Source organism: Mustelus asterias, chromosome 5, assembly GCF_964213995.1.
Source record: "Mustelus asterias chromosome 5, sMusAst1.hap1.1, whole genome shotgun sequence".
NCBI classification, from domain to species: domain Eukaryota; kingdom Metazoa; phylum Chordata; class Chondrichthyes; order Carcharhiniformes; family Triakidae; genus Mustelus; species Mustelus asterias.
Window position 1 is genome coordinate 58,429,944 of NC_135805.1, and position 13,320 is coordinate 58,443,263.

Here is a 13,320-nt window from a genome sequence, read left to right on the forward strand (position 1 = left end):
CCTCGACACCGAATTCCCACTTAGCTCCAAATTCCTGATGCCCTCACTCTGGCTGAATCTCACGCCGGCTGCAGCCTCTCTCCCACTGGCGTGTACAAGCTACAAGCCTGCATGGAGGGGCAGAATGCCACTTTCATGCTCTTCCGAGGGGGCAAACACTTCCTGTATGAGACCCTTGATCTTTATCATCAGCTACGGAGATGTGTTACAGATTGACTTGCATGTTCCATTACTTTGTAACCCTTATCTATGATTTGCCGGTTTCCCTGATCACACAAGGAATAAAGCAGCTGCTGGAGTAATGATGAGTCATATGCGCTCGATGATTCCTAACCTGCTGCTTGGTATGTTTTGAGTTAGCTGACCTTAGCCAGGACAGCAGTTGGGGAGCTCCAGTTAATTTGCTGTTTTGTGATGACTGCGCAGTGTGTGGAACTCAGCAGGAGGTGATGTTTTTAGAAAATGAAGTGAGAACATTAGGGATTACCTAAAGTCATGACATTAGACAGTGGAACCATATTTTTAAAAACTTTTGCCACACTCAGTGGTATCAAACACCCTAGCTGGGGGAGCCGTCCAAACGCATAAGTTTGGCCTAAAGAAAATATCTGGAGGAACCTTTGAAGCCAAAGTCTCTCAATTCCTCCTTAGCTATCGTACCACTCATAGGAACCAGAAGCAGGAATAGGCCATTCAGACCTTCAAGCCTGCTCGGCCATTCATTTTGATCATGACTGATCATCACTTGGTGGTTGATCCGATTTTGTTCCTTTTTGACTTTGGAGCAGATTGGTACAATGTTGCACAGGCCATCTTGTCAGGTCATTCCAGGTGATCCCTTCCCTGATGTCTGGGATCTAATTGGCAGGGTCAGTCGTATCTAATGTTTTTGCAATATGAATCGTGGGACACACAGTGATGGTTGTGTCCCTTTCATTTGCATTTTTTTTTAGCATTTTCCCACTTTTTTGTGTGGGATGGTACAACCTCTCAGATCACAGTTGGTTTGGAGAAAGCAGTGGGGAAATGGGGTTACTGGGCAGTGTGCTGCAGAGCTGCTTTCCTCTTCTATCTGCCCCTAAAGTGTAGTCCACTATCCCTTGCCTTTAGTCTTTCACCTGTTGATATTCTGGGCCACATATTGGGAGCGATTCTCCCATCGCGACCCCCCGCAAATTTTCTGGCGGGTAGGGTCGGGAGATGCGCAGGATTTCGCGGGATTCGTGCATTTGTTCCCGACGCATGCGCGTCTCCCAGAGCCGGAGAACAGGTGCAGTCGGGACCATGCTGGAAACTGGTGGGAAGAGATGTAAATGATTTAAATCTTTTTTTAATGTATTTTAAATCTATTTTAGATGTGATTATCGGGCCCAGCACGGAACTTGCCGAGCCCGATAGCATCTCCCACCCCGCCAGGAGTATTTCACTCCGGCAGGAATAGAGTAGCTCCCCAGCAGGGAAGAAGCTGTTCTTGAGTAGTTTGACCTCAGACTTTTGTATCTTTTTCCTGACCGAAGGAGGTGGAAGAGAGAATGTCCGGAGTGTATGGGGTCCTTAATTATGCTGGCTGCTTTGCCGAGGCAGTGGGAAGTGTAGACAGAGTCAATGGATGGGAGATTGGTTTGCGTGATGGACTGGGCTTTGATAACGACCCTTTGTAGTTTCTTGAGGTCTTGGACAAAGCAGGAGCCATACCAAGCTGTGATACAACTAGAAAGAATACTTTCTATGGTGCATCTGTAAAAGTTGGTGAGAGTCCTAGCAGACATGCCAGATTTCCTTAGCCTCCTGAGAAAGTAGAGGTGTTGGTGGGCTTTCTTAACTATAGTTCCTGCATGGAGGGACCAGGACAGTTTGTTGGTGATCTGGACACCTAGAAGCTCTCGACCATTTCCACTCCGTCCCCGTTGATGTAGACAGGGGCATGTTCTCCTTTACGCTTCCTGAAGTTGATGACTATCTCCTTCATTTTGTTGACATTGAGGGAGAGACTATTCTCATTGCACCAGTTCACCAGATTCTCTATTTCTTTCCAGTACTCTGTCTCATCATTGTTTGAGATCCAACCCACTAGAGTGGTGTCATCAGTGAATTTGAAAATCGAGTTGGAGGGGAATTTGGCCACACGGTCATAGCTGTAATAAGGAGTATAGTAATGGGCTGAGGACACAGCTTTGTGGGACACTTGTGTTGAGGGTGATCGTGGAGGAGTTGTTGTTGCCTATCCTTACTGATAGCGGTCTGCGGATTAGGAAGTCTAGGATCCAGTCGCAGAGGGAGGAGCCGAACCCAGGCCACAGAGTTTGGAGATGGGTTTTGTAGGAATAATGGTGTTAGAAGGCTGAGCTGCAGTCAATAAATAGGAGTCTGACATAGGTGTCTATGAGGTGTCTATAGAGAAAGGTCCCAATTCTTTGTGCTGTCATCCCTTGCCTTTGTGACTTGCAAGTTGAAAAAAAAAACTATGTTTTGTTTGAAACTCCCAGAGGTTATGAAGAAATGGTTTTAAGATCAAAAACCATCATATATTCCTTAAGATGTCAATATTGTGAAAATTCCAATGTTCTGGGCCAATTTATTGGCTGCGTTTGCTTTTAAAAATAAGTCCAAATTTGTAAAAATGAGGAAAGGAAAATGAAAAGTGATTAAAGAAGCAGGTCTGAGTCGGGGTAAGTACTAGTTTATGACTGTAGCAAAAAACATTTTCCCCTCAGTCAATCTCAAAAGTGCAATTAAAAGCTCCTGTTAGTTTTTCATTTTCTCACTCAGTAAAACAAACATGCTTTTGTAATGCCATGGAAAAAAGCCGCAGAGTTGCTTAGTGTCTTAATACCAACACTATAAACAGCATAGACTCTACGTAGGGAAATAATTACACTTCAGCTAACATATGGTAATGTTGTGTAATGCCCTTAATTGACCATTTCTGTTGGATCTCCAATGATACATCTTTGAATGTCTTACGCAGGTAAGATTCACACAGACACAATATAATACAAAATGCACTGACTGGACATAATCTAAATTTGAAAGATCAAACGTACAGTGATGTTGCGAGCCTTGTTACTGTTCAAGTGAATGGGTCTAGTGGGCACCGCGAGTGCAGTAACAATGGCGTGTTTAGTTGGCGGAGAGAGAACTTTCTTCCAAATTTTAAAGAAAGCTGTTAGCAAAAAGTAATGATGTGGAGATGCCGGCGTTGGACTGGGGTAAACACAGTAAGAAGTTTAACAACACCAGGTTAAAGTCCAACAGGTTTATTTGTGTGGCTTTTGCTACCAAATAAACCTGTTGGACTTTAACCTGGTGTTGTTAAACTTCTTACTGAGCAAAAAGTAAGTCATGGTTCATCTCGGTGTGTGCGTGTCTCTGGTTGCACACTGGGAAATTTGTGTTCAAATTATTCTCTCTGTTGCGCAGTCGAATATGTATTATATTATCATGCAAACTGCAGTAATGGATTACCGGATTGCTACGCTATATTTTGAACTTAATCAGTTCCTGCTTTTTATTTCCTAGCATAAAACATGGCACCGAGCTCTTCCTTTATTCTTAAAATAGTTCCAAGTGTACAAGGAGTATGCTTCCTAGTGTCAGTTGCTACTGCAAAGTGTAAAGTTATTTCTAATGGCCATTTGTAATGAAGAAATATATTTAGTGAAGGGAATCGTTAAAAATAATTGCCGAGCTCTGTGGTTTTAATAACCTACTAATAGTTCTTTCTGGCAAATTCCTTCAGTGGTGTTTGATATACTATGAGAATGAAAGCTCCCACATTGATGTATTGAACCTCTGAGTGGACTAGAAACTTTGAGACTTAAATTTGCCCATTGCTTTGTCCTCAACAAATCGAAGCTAAATGAAATGTACTCACTGTGGTTTTGAGTTTACAAGCAATCGTCACCTGAAGTGGAGCACTACCCCTGCCCTGGATTCAATTACTTTAGTAAAGGTGACTTCACAGTGCCACTGCTCAGTGTGGCACCCAATGAGAATTCTGATTCCAGTCGCATTACTGTAATTATCTTAACCCTGTCAGAGCCGGCTACAAAATATCCTCACGTTTCAGTTGAATTTATCTGAAATTATTAAGAAAATTAGAGCAATTTCATCCTTCACGCCATTTATTCTCTGAGGACATGATTTCCCCCATGGAGCAGACTGCATCGGGAGTTTTACAGCTTTGCAAATTAATGGTTCATATCATGAAAATTCAGCTTCTTTAGCTCTCTGTCTCTCTCTCTCGATATATTCCCCCCCCCCCCCCCCTCCCAGTATGAGAAGTAATAAATTGTGTGAGTGTGATTTCTTGCCAGTGGGTAAGAAGTAGATGATTTAGATCACATTTTACTGCTTGATGAGCAGTGTCCTCTCGGTCAGACTTAAGCCTGTGTCCCCACATTTCTCATTACTCTTGAGCTAAATAGGGGCTGATTGTATCTAAATTGCCTAGCGCAGGGGCCACAGCCGAGCGCAGTGAGCAGGGGAGTGACCTGCTATTCAGTCTGGGAATAACCTCAGTGCGCTGCTACAGCATTAGCGCACTTGAAGTTTTTTTTAAAAAAATGGGGGGACTGTTAACGCTCTTGGCAAAAATATAAATGTTGAAAAAAAAAATCTCTTGATGCTTTGATATATAAAGTGGCATGTGAGAACGAGTAGGATAATGACACTTAACAGCTTTGGATGGATTAGAGTCCGATTGTCATCTTCACTGCATTGAATTTAAACAATTAAAATAGTGGTTTGAAGTTTTCAGCAGCTCTGAGTAGACTATGCTGCCTCCTACTGGCAGGCTGCATTCTGGCTTCGTCTTTTAAATGGAGAAAGAAATTTGCCAAGATCTTTCTCTACTGGCTTGTCGCAACCCTTCATGTGGGCTTTTTGCCAGACCATGATTATGGAGCAACGTAGCGTTTTATGCCAGTTTTCTGTCTTCCCTTTTCCCCAGAAATATAACACGTGGCTCACCAAAACCTCAGGATTTGCATTTCAAATGGAAAATAGCTTCAAAAAAGATGGTGTGTGTGTGTGCTTTTAAATAGGCATGCTATTAGTTTTAAATATAGAGAGTATACCAGTGTGTAAATAGTCTTCAGTAGAGAAGTCTTCACTTTAAAGGCCATCGTAAGTATAGAACACGGTGTGTTCACTTTAAAAGTCTGGGACAGCAGCATCATTTGTTATTGTTAAAAGTATTTCAGAGAGATGTTGCCAGTCATCTGACAGCATGTGCTGAAGAGTTCATTCACAATGGCCACACTGCAGGTGCTCCCCTTCAATAGCTCAGCTGGTAGAGTGGAGGACTGTAGATGATTCAAACTGACATCCTTGGGTCGCTGGTTCAATTCCAGCTCGAAGGAAGCCCAATATTCATTTAAGGGCGGCGCGGTGGCATAGTGGTTAGCACTGCTGCCTCACAACGCCAGAGACGTGGGTTCGATTCCTGGCTTGGGTCACTGTCTGTGCAGGGTTTGCACATTCTCCTGTGTCTGCGTGGACTTCCTCCAGGTGCTCCGGTTTCCTCCCACAGTCCGAAAGAGGTGGTGGTTAGGTGCATTGGCCATGCTAAATTCTCCTCAAGTGGACCCAAACAAGCGCTGGATTGTGGCGACTAGGGGATTTTCACAGTAACTTCATTGCAGTGTTAATGTAAGCCTACTTGCGACTAATAAATAAACTTTAAAACTTTAAAAACTTGGACGATTCCATCAAGCCTATGAATTGAGTCAAGCTTTAGTGATGTCGCAAATTAAAAACAGTTGTCATTTGCAACTGGTTAAAAATCTAATGTGCAATCTAAGATTAACGTCTCATTTAAATTGTAGCTGGTTATTTGTTTTAAAGTTGATTTATTAGTGTCATAAGTAGACTTGCATTAACACTGCAGTGAAGTTACTGTGAAAATCCCCTAGTCGCCACATTCCGGCGCCTGTTCGGGTACACTGAGGGAGAATTTGCTTGTGTTCAGAAAGCCATCCTTTCAGCCTCTGTTCTGTATGGGCTGCCATTTACTTCATTCTCCATTGTGCAGGGTCCTAAATCAGCTGGCAATCATTGTTTGCAGAGTTTTGGAATGCGGCCAATTGTATTTTACTGTATTTGCAGAGAATGTATTAATCTAACATTGCAGAATTTACACTTTTTGCAACTTATAGCAGAGAAAATGGGTTTTAGTTACTCACATTTTGGAAACACGGTACAAACAACTTGTAATCCTAAGAACCATCAGTCCCAATTTCAGCACTTGGAGGCGCAGGAGGCAAAGATTTATGTCATCAGACTTCAATAAAACATTCCTGTACCATCAAGTTGGAGAATGTGGGGAAGAAAAGTTGTGATTCTTCACCATATTGTGACATGTTTTTATAGAATTGGCTTTAAAAACAGCATTGAATGTACTTGCTGCTGAATATAAAACTATCATAAACCTCACAGAAATGGCTTGATTTGTGTTCCATCCTGGCTTTCCCCCCCCCCCCTCTCCAATCCAAGAAGAAACCAGTCATTGCTTCATGCATGTGTGCGTATTTGATGATACAAAGGGAGATAGTGGCATAGTGGTATTGTGGCTGGACTAGTAATCCAGAGACCCGGGGTAATGCTCTTGGGGCCCCAAGTTCGAATCCCACCATGGCAGATGGTGAAATTTGAATTCAGTAAAAAAATCTGGAATTAAAAATCTAATGATGACCATGGAATGATTGACGTAAAAACCCATCTGGTTCACAAATGTCCTTTAGGGAAGGAAATCTGCCATCCTTACCCAGTTGGGCCTACATGTGACTCCAGACCCACATGTGGTTGACTCTTAACTGCCCTCTGAAATGGCCGAGCAAACCACGCAGTTCAAGGGCAATTAGGGATGGGTAACAAATGCTGACCCAGGCAGCGACGTCCACATCCCGTTAAAGAATAAAGGGAGGGAGAAAAGGCATTTTCTTGGGACCATACTCTGTAGACTTTCACTTGTATTATTGGGCGCTAACAGATTGGCCACCCATAAAAGTGAAAATTCACTGTGTTGAGTCACCCCATTCAGTATCGTTGAATTGAACTCTATTCCATATTTGAATGTTCTATAAGACAGAAAACGAAGGCTTATGACTTTAATGGAATATTGTCAGTAGAACAGCGTACTTGGTCGGTATTTTCAGCACTAAGGGGGTTAATAAAAACTCAGTTGAACTGAGTTCAGATTTCTAAACTTTTAAGTACCAATTAGGAGCAAGGCTCCATCACTGATCCCATTCCATTAAACGGAACAAGCCTTCCATATGTTAACCTACCCATATCTCATTGTGCAAGTTTTAAGCATATAGCAATTCTTAACACTTTCAGAATTAATTTGTTCACTCGTTCTTTCACAAATTTGGAATCTGAGAAATAGTTTTCAGCCTGCGAAACATGCGAAGCCTTTGTCCTCTGTGGGAGTCCTCTTTTTGTGGTAACTGGATGGTTCTTAGGCCACTTGTGTTTCAACTGTTGCAACAACAGATTAACAGAGAATGGGATATCGATTTAATTGACTATGCACAACAGCCCCTTATGTTATATCACTTTCTCAACCCTGCCTACAGCTTTGTGTTATCTGCAGTGTTCCAGTGAAAGAACTCTCTGTTCCATTCTGTCTCTTTTTTTTCCTCTCCTTACTCTTGCCTTCCCAATTATGAATCATTCTAGCTTATCTGCAGTTGGGGTTAATTAATGCTGAGACCATCCAGGAGCCCAAATAAAGGCTTGATGGGTGCAGTTGCAATTACTACTTAGGTTTCTTTGGAGATTGCAGCCTGTGATTGCTTTGAATTGGACAGATGCAGGACAATAGCCAAAGGTTGAATGCTATGTAAATGAAATATGGAGAGGAATGGCTGGAGAGAAAGACAGATTCTCTGTAATAAGAGGTAGAATTAAGTGACCTTTTCAGAGTAGAGCTTTGGCTTTTAACTGTAATTCTAGGACAGGACTAACAATTTAATCAGCAGGAGCTTCTGGCAAATTACCAAGTACTCAGTGTATACATAGCAGTAAAATGATGTAAAGCTAGGTGCTAGTCTTGATAGCTATGTGTTATCACACTCAAAGGAGAGAGTCGAGGTCCTGTCAACTATTTAGAAATTGAGTTTTTTATTCATTGTCCTCCAGAGAAGTAACTAAAATGTTTCCCTGTTCCGGTGATTATAACTGAACTGCTTACCATTTCCGATACATTGAGCAGTGTAAAAGGTGTTTCAACTAACAGCTAGCATTCAAAGAAAATGTTTATTCCAAAATGTCCAAACGATGTCCACTTGAGATGAAGGGCAGCAAAAACGAACTTGCTTTGGTGAAAGAACGGTGGTCTGGTTCGACTCTCGCCTTGTCTCCGAATGAATTCCGTTGTGACCTTGTTGAACAGCTTTGCTACTTTTGCACTTTTGTCTGAATCACAGCTCTTTTTCTGCACCAACTAATCTTGCATTTTCTGTGGGGACGGTGAAAGGAATATGAAAAAGTATGCAAATTGTGTGGTGCGTAACAAAAGTGACTACATAACGAAAGTACTTGATTGGTTGTGAAGCACATTAGAACATCCTGAGGACATGAGAATTGCTATATACATGCTAATGCTTTCTTCACTTTTTGATACGCAGTGCTTTGATGCAGGGGAATACCGAGTACGGATCCAACCCAAACTGATGACATGAAAGATTCCTGCCTGTTAGTTGTAGGGGCCCTACGTAGATCAGAAATTCTCAACCTTATTTCTCGTGGTCATAACTTACAGCAAAAGACTGCCCATAATTCAGTACGATTGGGAACAAAAGTGGTGACATCACCTAGAAAGGCAAAAGGATGTCTGGAGTGAGAATTAGAAAATTGTATGTGGATGTAGTAGGAGGTGAGCTTCTGAGGCTTGGCTTGACGGCACATTGTAGGGGAAGACTACAGGATTTAATTTGCATCTGAAAGGGCTTGATGCTGACAATGGGTGACCGAAATGGAACTGTGGAGGCGAGAAGCAATAAAGTTCTCCTTGTTGTTAATGATAGCCTTGGCTGTCGATATTAATGATCACAGAATTGTAATGGAAAAAAAATCCAATTATAAACCCCTTGCCTCTCTCTCTCTTTTCCCCATAACAAAAAGAATGGTAAAACCTTAAATGCAAAAAATTACGAAGAGGAGATGTTTGTCAATAAAATATTGAAAATTATGATATGAAACATTGTTAGAACACAAGACTACAATTCCAAGTATCAAATCAGCAAATATTTGAAAGAAAACAAACAAGTGAAATTTGACAAGATCTTCAGTAAGATCACAAACATTGGGCTGTGTTATCAGCGGAGAGTCCCTCCACCAGTTGGTGAATTGGCTGGAGACCTGTGTTGCTTCAGTGAGGCAGGCTGTACCGAATGAAGTGTTTGTCAGACTTTCTCCAGGAATTAGGATCCCAGTGGCGGATATAATGCCTGCTCAAATCTGCTGGCTAATCAGAGGCCAACAGATGTCCAGCTCTGGCACAGCCACTGGGAATAGTCTGCAGCCTGAGGCCTTCATCAGAGATCATTGTGGGATCCTTGGGGAGAGGTTAGTGGGCAGATTGGGGTCGTGGCAAGGGGTTCACTCGCGGGAGTGGGGAGGGATGTGGTCCTCCATGGACACTCTTTAACCCACCCCCACCCCTTGCGATACTGGCTCCCTCAATCAGGCAATTAAGAGGCCGCTGGTAGCTGGCAGGGTTTGCTGAGTGGCCCTCAGGAGGCATGGAAACCCATGCGTGTTCCAAAGAAACCCTGAGTCACCATTAAATTCTGTTGAGTTCTAGGTTAATGGCCTTTAATTGGCTCAATAATGAGCCTAGTTAACCAGCAGGCAAGTTCTCTGTATCAGCCCATTCCCACCGCAGGCTTGATGGGGTGAATTTTCCCGACAGCAGGAATGGATGCACCGCCTCACCCGCGATTATGCCGGCCCATGCACCCACCCACCCACCCACCACCTTGTCCCCTCCTGCAGTCTCCATTAGATCTGGTCTACTATGTTGGCCGAGAGGGGTTCATGTTGTCTTGAGGATCGCCGACAGATTAAGAAACAGGAGTGTTAGTATAATATTATATACGTTTGGATTCTTAAAATGGACCCTGGGCATTGAAAACAGAAGCGGTAATTTTAACTTTGTGTGATAGCGAAAAATGGGTGGCCCGATTTGCATCTCTCCCGATCTGTGTCTTCACTGAATATGTAAAGAGAGCAGATGATTCCCTCTCACCTTTTTTATACTTCCGCGCAAAGCCAGAATCGCCTCTTTTCAACCAACTGCTTGAATAAATTGTACCGCTCTGTTGTTCCAAGTATCTCCTGAGATGTTTGCTGGCTTTAATGGTGCCAAGCTTACAGAAGAAGCAGAGCTTGTTCATTGGCAGTTGTGTGAAGAAAACTCTGGCTGGTGAAAACCTTCAGTTGCGTATCTACAGAATTGTATTTCTTCTGGCAATACCACTTATCAGACAATGCAGCTAAATGTATATTTTACTTTGTCCTTCTGTGCTGTACAAAATAATAAGTAGCAGCAAATTGACCTTCATTTGATCTGCTATCTCATCAGTGGCGCTGACAATCGTTCGGATAATTGTTTCTTGGAAAATCATTTAATGAGGCAACAATGCTGTATTGGCATGATAGTTGACTAATGAATTACTAGCAAGTAGCAGAGGTTTGTATTGTACCCTTTTATAATGAGTTCCTGTTTACCTGGAGGACTCAATTTACAAATGCAATATTTTGAAAGCAACCTCTATGGATTATTTTTCTCAACAATACACAAGGCAAAGGTTGCTAGAAAGGAAGTATTAAATATTATTTATGCTTCCTGTCAACCCAGCACCACACTGCCGCAGCTACCCCCCCCCCCCCCCCCCCCCCCCCCACCCTCCGCACCAACCAGGCAGTAGATGATTGATGACGATTAGGATATGAGCTTGGTCAGGTTAACATTCCTTTAATTCTCCTTAATCTTCCTCATGTAGTTTTTTGTTTTGGGAAATTCTGACACCCTTTATTTCAGAGGATTTTCAGAGTGACTTCATTGCAGTGTTAATGTAAGACTTCGAGTGAAAGTAATATATAAACTTTAAACTAAGTTTTGAAAACTAAATATGGGATCGAAGAGCAGAGGAAGCGATTCTGACTTTGGATGAGTCATGGGAAGTGTGCTTGTGCTGTCCGCTGAAGTCCTTGCCAAGACGTTTGAGCCAGTTTTGGTGCCGTGACTCATCTGCTTCATGTTGGTGGAAGATAAGAGACTTGCATTTACATCGTGCTTCTCACAACCATCATATGTCTCAAAGTGCTTTCCAGCCAATGAAGCACGTTTTGAAGTGTAGCCACTGTCTGTAATGTAACTTTGAGATCCTTCCTCCGATTGATCTTGTTACCAAGAAGCCTCGATCAGATGCCTGCTGGCTGCCTCCAACTGCCTGAAGTTCTGCTTCCATCCACCAGCTACCAAGGTGCCGTTGGCCACTCATTTTGGGCAAACTGTCAATGGCGGGTGGATTGCCGTCAGTGACAAAATAAAAGTTTTAATCAAGCTGTGATTTTGTGCTTTTTCATTTTGACGATCTGAGCTTTGCTTATGTTAAATGTGTTTTATTCACATAAAAGAACAAACTTGTGCCTTTTATGATCTGAGGTCATCCCAAAGCACTATACAGACATCTAACTACTCGTCAAACATATTCATTTTCTGATGCTGTTATGGCAAATGTGGCAGGCAGTTTGGACACTGCATGCCCCCCCAAGGAGCAATTATATGAATGGATATCATGGAGTTGGTAAAGGGATGAGTGTTGGTCAGCACTCCAGGAGAATTCCCCTGCTCCCTGCAAACGTACAATGGGATCCAACTGAGCAGGCAGACTGGTCACATGAAAGATGGTGTGGCATTCCCTTGCACTGAAATTTCAGCCTTGGTTGCACGTGCCTGATGTGGGACTTGAACCCACACACTTTCTGAGTCAGGTTAGAATGTAGCTACTGACCAAGCTAACGCTTTGCCACGGTAAAGCTTGTCTTTCCAATGAGCTCTTCAACACAAGCTCACCTTTCACAAAGTGGCCGAATTATTTGGGTGCGCGCGTGTTTCCGAGTTGTACGCTGAGAGATTTACATTTCTGCAGCTATCTTTGATATTCCAGAGTCTGTGCAGTTGTAAATGTTTGTTACCATTGCACCTTAAGCAGTTGTGACTTTATCAATTAACACCAAATTGAAGCAGATGTGCTGTGTTGCTTTCAGTACAAGAGAGATTTTATTTGGAATACAGATAGCCTTGGGTTAGATCGAGTATGAGATTCTTCTCAAATGCAAAAATCTGTTTTAAATTATTTGGAAAAATTGGTTTAATTTCTTCCTTAGTACTGTATGCTCAAGCAGCTCATTACTAAAGGTACCTGTTCTTTGCAAATTTGTAGGGTTGGAGGGTACTCATTTGCACATAAATAGCCATTAACTGGTGTATTCCCAGAGCAGGCTTGTTCTTAGTGGCAATGGTGACCTAAATTACACTCTAATTTTTCCAAAATTATTTCTGATTTTTGCTTCTAAACTTGAATATTTTTGGTTAATGCGTTTCAGCTTCACGATTAAATATGATTTGAATGTAGAATATTTAAATATGGTAATGTTGTCATTGAATCAGCTAATTTTTGAAAATATTAGAAGAATTAAGGGATTGAGATTCATCAGCTGCATTAAGTAATTAGAATAGAATAATGTCCCTATATAACTGCTTTTCAATATAAAAGGACATATCACATAACCCCAAGGAGGCAGGAAACAATACAGTATTTTATGAACTTAATACCGTCATGAGTGTGTGTCAGGTTCGTGGACCTCATTTCATTAACCTGACTGACCCAGATGATCTTGCTGTTGTACCCTCGTCCTCATTTATGCCTTTCCCAAGTATGAATCGCACTGTTCAATTTTAATTCTGTCATCTTCCTTTCACCTCCCCTAACCCCTTGTGACCCGCCATTACCACTACTTGGAGAGAATTCCATCCACCCGAGTCATTTTCTTTTCAACAATAGGATTTTTCCAATGATGTTCGAGATGGCTATCCGTGCTTAATTATCAGTATTAACCAGTGGCATTTTTTGATAGATTTGTACTCATTTCTAACACCGGCTTTACATTATATGGATTGATCCTTTTTAAAATATAATGTTCCTCTGAAATTTCGAGTGGTGCCTCAGCCACGATGCTGCGTTTTAAATAAGATATATGAATTTGTACAGTGTTCAGCATCAGCATTGTGAAAGAGTGGATTTC

General features: G+C 42.1%; 1 protein-coding gene and 1 non-coding gene across 4 annotated transcripts in view; both read left to right on the forward strand.

Annotated features, from left to right (window-relative positions):
• Positions 1-13,320, forward strand: part of mms22l (MMS22-like, DNA repair protein) — a 152,044-nt gene that overhangs the window by 79,660 nt on the left and 59,064 nt on the right. The gene's annotated exons all lie outside the window — the stretch shown is intronic.
• On the forward strand, positions 5,276-5,363 carry trnay-gua (transfer RNA tyrosine (anticodon GUA)). The gene is given in 2 exon segments: positions 5,276-5,312; positions 5,328-5,363. It is a non-coding gene; the product is annotated as a tRNA-Tyr (tRNA).